This window comes from Triturus cristatus, chromosome 2_1 (genome assembly GCF_964204655.1).
Source record: "Triturus cristatus chromosome 2_1, aTriCri1.1, whole genome shotgun sequence".
In the NCBI taxonomy this organism is placed as follows: Eukaryota; Metazoa; Chordata; class Amphibia; order Caudata; family Salamandridae; genus Triturus; species Triturus cristatus.
Window position 1 is genome coordinate 664,742,397 of NC_140581.1, and position 8,031 is coordinate 664,750,427.

General features: G+C 49.1%; 1 protein-coding gene across 2 annotated transcripts in view; it reads left to right on the top strand.

Annotated features, from left to right (window-relative positions):
- MAN2A1 (mannosidase alpha class 2A member 1) overlaps nt 1-8,031 on the top strand; it is a 1,157,125-nt gene that overhangs the window by 82,958 nt on the left and 1,066,136 nt on the right. The window lies entirely within an intron of this gene.

Here is an 8,031-nt window from a genome sequence, read left to right on the forward strand (position 1 = left end):
CGTATAGCTACACTTAATGCAAGGACATATACCATGGGTGCACTGTTGAGACTTTCTTTAATAATTGGGCTCCTAATTCGGTCTGGCATTGACCATGACCTTTTGTGTTTATTAAAATCTCTCTCTGTATTGGCTGGCTTAACTGTGAGTGACAGCATTCTGCTCTTTCACTAGGATCATATCTGCACACAAAGTAGTTTTGTTCAGTGCCAGTAACTACTGTGGCAGTGTGTGCTTTTTGAGACTTTTTTTTTTTGTTGCTTTTGTCAATGTTTGTTATGATGGTGAGGGCCCGGAAGCTCCCACACCAATAATGTTTTACAAAAACCATGTCTAAACAAGTCACACATTGACAAAACTAAAAAGCTGACACCAATTTCAGACCTACTGGCTTTGCCAATGCTTGTTTATTTGTGGTTCCCATAATCTTATAGAAACTGGTTACACTGATTTTCCATTATAAATCTTTTTGGGACATACTAGCATGCATCAACACATGTTACTAAACTATGCTGTAAAGAAATGGTACCTGACATTTTCCAGTAGGTTTAGCAACAGTTTTGTTTCCTGCTTTCATTTTTTTATCAACATATTTTATTTTGAAAGCAAAGAATAATCAATCTTGCTCTCAAGCTTCTGCAGATATTTGCATCAAATCAGAGAGCATTCTGAGAACATTATACATGGCTTCATATTGCTAAACTTTGAAAATGTGTGTACACATTTTTATACTGGAACCACGGTCAGTAGTGCAGTCCAAGCTTACATTTACATAGAGCGCTCACCCTAATAATAAAGGCTTTCAATTAATGAACCATAAGTTTAAGCAGCATTAACATATGGACAAAAATATTACCTTAACCTTAGACAGTGCCCTTCCCTGATCCTTAATCTGGTACTCCAAACTGTCAGCCAAAGGGTTTGTGCTGCAGGGGGTTGGGCCTACTTGTCCCAAGGACAAAATACACATGAAAACGTGTTGCCCTTGACCCCAAACAATATGTCCTGGGTGTCGGGCTATAGGAATTCGACACCCTTGCTGTAGGTGATGAAAGAGATGAAATGGGTCTTAGAAGAGTCAAATGTGTTTGGTCAAGTGCATATGGATATATTTGGTGTGTTAATTCCTTCTGTTGGTGTGGCTTTGAATGATGTGAATTCTCTACACTAATGGATCGTCTGGTAACTAATACTATGGGTGCATTAACTAAGAGAAGATTGCCATTTGTGCTGTGGTTGTCCCAGTGAGGTTTTCTTTAGCCTTTTGTTTCTTCAGAGGTCGTAAAATAATGGCAACTTATTTTGATGACAGTTAACCCTGTTATATTTCCTTTGACATTTCGATGAGGTAGTGCTATGCAACAGACTGGTTCACTATTTATTAGTGCAAGGCCTGCAGTTAATGTGAAATACTCTGGAGTTAGGTTGGAAAAGAACAAAATATCTCAGACCCATTTAGTTAATATTTGTTTGCAATGTTTCTCATAAAATTATTTCTTAAAGTCTCCATGGAAAAATATATTTCCAAAACTAAGATTCAACACCAAATATTACTTCACTACAAGCATTACTCAATTACAGAAGAGGTATTATTGTTCATTTAAATTACCAACTATATATCCAGGAGAGTGCACTTCTAATTACATATCTTCCACTTCAAATTATCTAATATTGGACAAATTAGTTAATTTTCCAAAGTATTAGCTCAATTTTCTGCCAAAATTGGAAACAGATAGAAATCATCTAAATGCCTGGTTTACCATGTATAAAAGGAAATTTCCACTTGTAATTGACCTGAAAAGTTGAAAATGAAAAATGCATTATTTGATGAATTCTTTATTTTTTTCGTTTCCTTAGCAGTCATTTTTCTTTTTACACACATGCACCCCTTGTTCTCCGCTTTGAGAAATGGGAAGAGAGAATACATCTTAGGATTTCCTCAAACATTGACTGCAGGCCATGCTGTGATTTTAAACATGTTAAGATAAGTCAAGGACTTTAAGAATCCAGCAACGTCGGAGGCCTTTAATGGTCTTGCTCAGGCAATGGAGAAGAGGGGCTGTACTACCCAAAGTGCCCTGGTGGTGCAATTTTTGTGTGAGCCCACTTTTTGCACACCGAGGGCATTTGGGTATTACAGAAGAGGCTGCAGATGTGGCCTCTTCTGTAATACTGATAGCACTGGTGCACATACTAGCGCTATCTCGACAGGTTGTGTGTATATATATATATATATATATATATATATATATATATATCGACCACTTTTTCTCCTTTGAAAGGAAAATGCTCAGGACACTGCAAGATGCTGAAATCGGTTTATTGCATAACAGACAGCCTCCTACTGACGTGTTTCGCCTTTACGGCTTGGTCACGGTAAGGAAAGCAATTTTTCACTTCCGTATACATACACTGATTAGTTAAACATAGAAAGTGGACATGCATATTACTGGCAAAGACTAGTGGGCGCCATATTGTAATGGTAAATCCCCATATTTTCAAGGTTCATTGGTCTTCATGGTAAGAGTCAAGTGCAAGTGCTTCATATTTGATAGACAACTTATATTAATTTCAAGTGCCTGGACATTACATTTGCTATCATTGCCACAATTTAGAAGTCATCGTTCCCTTCATACCAATGAAATGATCGTACACATCTAACAACGATAATGTTAGCCTGAATCAAAATTCATAGAGTACAATTATGCATCCTGCCCCAGTGGGCTGGCAGATACACCTAAAAAAGTGCTGGTGCAATAAATAATTGTAAACATGTCTAGTAGGTTCGCCTAACTTCACAGACAACTTCTCTGTAATTCAAGTGCCAGTGAATTTCATTTGTTCCTAGGCAAAAATCTGTAAAGTGCAATTGTACATTGATCCTGCCCAGATCGGCTAATACCTTGCATTAATTATTATGTGGGTTTAATCCAGCCCCAGTGGGCTGTCACGAACATCATGATGCTACCACCTTTGTAAGAACCACGTTGTATTTCCAGGTTTCATAAAAAGGCACAACTGTTGATGATGTCAAATTACAAGTCCCGCCCCAGTGGGCCACCACATTTATTACATATTAATTAGTCCCATGTTGACCGCATTTACCACACTGAGCTTCACCATACCACGGATAACTGCTATATTGAGTAGTGGTACATTTCTCCGTACATGACCTGTTTGTGAGCACTTGATTTGTGATTGTACTGTTATCCCCAGATATTGCGTGCTCCTATTTACACAAATGGAAAAGAAAAAACAAAACTTTTTTAATACTAATAAATGAATTATATTTACGATTAAAATTACTTGATATACAGTTTCTTCAAAGAAAAGATATATCAATAACAAGATTGAATAACTTTTGTGTTCAAATCTCTTGGCATAAGTTATACTTTTTCTATTTTACACAGCACTTCATTCTAAATCTTGTATACCTGATACCTCTCCTGTCTAGCCAAGGTGGATGGCTAGCTCTTCACTAGAGTTCAGGCCCACAGGGACTAGTGTCTCAAAATCAATAACGTACTTCGATTCTAGAATCCGGCACTTTAGATTTTTCATTGTTGATGTTTTGCAATTTTATGCAGTGAAGAATTCTTGTACAGATATAGTTATCTATTATATTTAAAGGAAGGATTCATCATTGATGATATTTTGCACTTCGACACTTTATGCATTTAAGAAGCTTCATATATAGATTATTTATTATATTTGAAGGAATGATTGGATTGATATATAGCATGTAGACATTTTTCAAAATGAATTATCTTATAGAGGGTCTAAATTTATTAGGGCTGGGCGTAGTTGGCATAGCGCCACTATGCAGAATTTTGGAAAAAATGTGTGGAAAATGAGCACACGTCCTGAGGGTCTGTGTGCCCAGGTCTGGCTGGGTTGAGAAGCAGGGACTGGCCCTGGGTCCTGGGTTTCGGTCAGGGCCTGGGGTTTGGGATCCCCCCGTCCTGTGGCTTGCCAAGTGTCCATCTGCCCGGGACAAGGGTCCCTGGTGCAGAGCCCCGGAGACCTGCAAGGCTCCATGGGTCCCGGGCAGTCCTCCCCCGGGCGACTGGGCCCCAGGAGCGCCTGCATGCCTTCCCATGCCTGAGGCCCAGCGTGGGGTCTCCGAGCCCCCCCGGAGCCCTGCCGTCCCCGGAGCCCTGCAGCCCCCGGATCCTTCAGGGCAGGCATATTGGTGTTATTTCGGTCCCGGCCATCTGGTCGTACCTCACCCTTCGGCCATCTGGTCACGCGCAATGCTTTCCAATGGGGCGACCAGATGGCCGGGCCGGCCTGGAAGTCCCGGTGAGGGCTCATTTGCCTCCCGGGTCCCAGCCAGGTCTCCAGGAGGTCGGGAACGTTCGCGCCTAGGGCCCCTGAGCCTCGCAGTGCGCACGGGTTGCCAGAAAGAGGGGTAGCCTTCCTCCGGATTACTAGGGGCAGGGTATGCCGGGACACCCCTCCCGGGCTGGCGGTTCTCTGCTGGGGACCAGATGAGGTATGCCTGGGCAACACCTCCCTAGGCGTCCGGGGCTCCCTCCTCCGGCCCACAGCGTGGCAAAGTGCCCAGGACGGGCTCCATGGTTCCCTGGCAGTCATCCCCCGGGGCGTCCGGGCCAGAGAGCTCTGATGGTCCTTCCCCGGGCTTGAGTCCCAGCCGGGGTCCCCGAGCCCCCGGGAAGCTAAGCCCCAGAGCCCTGCGTGGGCAGGCGGGAACCCTACCGCGAAGGCTCGGGGTGGGCAGATGGGAGTCCTTTTGGTCCCAGCCATCTGGTCGCACCTCTCTCCTCGGCCATCTGGTCACGCGCAATGCTTTCCAATTGGGTGACCAGATGGCCGGGCCGGCCTGGAAGTCCCGATGAGGGCTCATTGGCCTCCCGTATTCCAGCCAGGGCTCCAGGAGGTCGGGCGCGTTCGTGCCTAGGGTCCCCTCCGTCACTCGGAGCGCGCGGGTTACCAGAAAGGGGGGTAGCCTTCCTCCAGATTACTAGGGACAGGGTACTCTGGGAGCCCTCTCAGCCTTGCGGTCCTCAGCCATCAGCTGGACGGGCCAGGATGCCGCCCCAGCCCTGGGTCTGCCGTGTGGCAGGCTGACCCGGATGGGGTGCGGCGGGCCTCCACCTGCTGGGCTTGGTCTAGGGGCCCTAGGGAGGGCGGCCTCCCCACCCCAGGCTCCGTCCTCTGTCCTGCTGCGTGGCAGGGTGACAGAACGAGGTCCAGCGGGCCCAGGGAGGCTTCCCCTTTGCCCTTGGCCACAATCCAATGGTCCAGCACCCAAAATGCAATTCAAATATTAAACATTGTTATGACACAAGTAATTGTCAACAGATTATCTTCCATAAAAGAACATGGACTTTCAGCAGAGTTGGTTTTTTCTTCGATCCTTTATTCAGAAATTTCTTTCAAACATGTTAAAACAGACCATAGCCAACGCGTTTCATCCTCGCGGACTTCTTCAGGGCATTAATTAGTGACTTTATTTTTCTGTGGTCTGTGCTCTACCATTTAAAATTGCAGAATTCTTTCTTTATGGTCTTTTTGTGTACTCTTACGATATCTGAGGGGGAGTTATGGCGATTAGATGCTTCGTATTCATTGTTTTCACAGTTCGTTAAGTTATTCAATATCAGCCATCCCTCAATCAGTAGTTATTTGTCAGTTTCAGTTTGCCGGCATAGTCGCGTGGCTGCGACTATGCCGGCAAACTGAAACTGACAAATAACTACTGATTGAGGGATGGCTGATATTGAATAACTTAACGAACTGTGAAAACAAAGAATACGAAGCATCTAATCGCCATAACTCCCCCCTCAGATATCGTAAGAGTACACAAAAAGACCATAAAGAAAGAATTCTGCAATTTTAAACGGTAGAGCACAGACCACAGAAAAATAAAGTCACTAACTAATGCCCTGAAGAAGTCCGTGAGGATGAAACGCGTTGGCTATGGTCTGTTTTAACATGTTTGAAAGAAATTTCTGAATAAAGGATCGAAGAAAAAACCAACTCTGCTGAAAGTCCATGTTCTTTTATGGAAGATAATCTGTTGACAATTACTTGTGTCATAACAATGTTTAATATTTGAATTGCATTTTGGGTGCTGGACCATTGGATTGTGTTTATGGTTATTTGAAGCATTGAGCTTCAGGAGATTTAGGGGTTTTGGATCTCCGGTCATTAGCACCATATTTATATAAAACTCCACTAGGGATAGGTGCAATTGTGCTTTGCCCCAAACCCTCTCTTTTTTCCCTTTGCCCTTGGGCCCGGGAGGCCCGGCTGGGTCCAGGGGGCCCACCGGGCACCGGGTTGGGGGCTTCAGCCCTAGGCCCCGTCCCCCGGCCTGCTGCACTGCCAGAGGCCCAGGATGGGGTTCCGTTGTGCCCGGGGAGCCTCCCCTTGCTTGGCTGGGTTCAGGAGCTCCGGCGCGGGCCCCTGAGGGCCCCTGGGAGGGCGGCCCCTCCAGCCCGGGCTCCGTCCTGGGTCCTGCTGCATGGCAGGGTGCCCGGGACAGGGTCCGGCAGGCCCAGGGAGGCTTCCCCTGAGCCTCTGAGCCTGGGAGCCCTGGCTGGGTCCAGGGGCCCGGCCTTCCGCTCTGCCAAGGGCCCAGGACAGGGGTATATCGGTCCCATGCAGGCCTCCCCTGCTTGTCAAGGTGTCCGCGGGCCCCGGGTCGAAGGGCCCGTCGGGTCCCCCTCGCAGCCTCCATGGCTGGGGCCCTGGGCCTCTGGTCCACCATGCCCCGGCACCCTCTCACTCTTTCGTTGGGGCACAGAGCGACCAGATGGCTTCCCTTTCGAGCCCGGCCATCTGGTCACACCTTTCCCCTCGGCCATCTGGTCGCACCTATCCCTTCGGTCATCTGGCTGCGCCTATCCTCTTGGTTATCTGGTCGCGCGCAATGCTTTCCAATGGGGCGAACAGATAGCCGGGCTTGCCTGGAAGTCCCGATGAGGGCTCTTTTGCCACCCCGATTCCAGCGAGGGCTCCAGGAGGTCGGGTACATTAGCGTCTTGGGTCACCTCTGTCACCTTGTGTGCACGGATTACAAGAAAGGGTGGTAATTTTCCTCCGGATTACTAGGGAGAGGGTCAGTCAGACCTCCGTGAGGTCCGGCGATTCGAAAACAGGGGAAGGCAGCACCCGGGCCCGCCCGCCGGGGCCCAGGTACGCACCTGCCTCTCAGCCCCTTCCCGATGGTCCTTTTTCCCTGAGCTTGCTGGGTCAGACCTCTGCGAGGTCCGGCGATCCTGAGACAGAGGAAGGCAGCACCCGGGCCCGCCCGCTGGGGCCCCCAGGGTCCCAGGTACGCACCTGCCTCTCAGCCCTTACCGGATGGGTACTTTATCTCCGAGTTTGCTCGGTCAGACCTCCATGAGGTCCGGCGAGACGGAGACTGGGGAAGGCAGCATCCCGGGCCCGCTCGCCGTGGCCCCCAGGGGCCCGGGTCTGCTCCTGCCTCTTGGCCCCTTCCCAATGGGCCTTTCCTTTGAGCCTGCTCACCCCGGGAGCAGGCAGGGATGTGAAGCCGGCATCCCCCCACACAGGGCGGCCTGCCAGGGGATGCCTTGGCCGTACTCTGATCGATTGGGCACTCTCGGTCCGTTGAGGGATGGACTGTTTGGCCAGCCTCGGCTGTTGTTTCAAGCAAGGAGGTTCCTCCCCGCATGGACTGTCTGACTGGAGGGCCTGCTGCCTGGTGGGTGGCCTTTTACCGTACCCAGTAGAGCGAAGGCCGAGCGGTCCCCGGCAGCTCGTGTCCCCCAGTGGTCTGACCCGAGCGGAAGGGGTCGGGTGGCGCCAGGCCCTCGGATGCTGCTGCCCAGCAGGTCCGTAGGCCCTGTGCGCCATGCCGTCACCCCTTTCCGCCCAGCACATTTCCACAGCAGCTCCGAACGATAGTTCCGAGGGGTGTCGCCGCCGCCAGACTCCGGCACCCCTGCGTCTCGCTCAGGCTCCGCCTTGGCCCACCTCTCTCTTCCGAGGGAGACGGCTGTGCCTGCCGGTGCCCATGCAACCGCACCTCTCCACCCC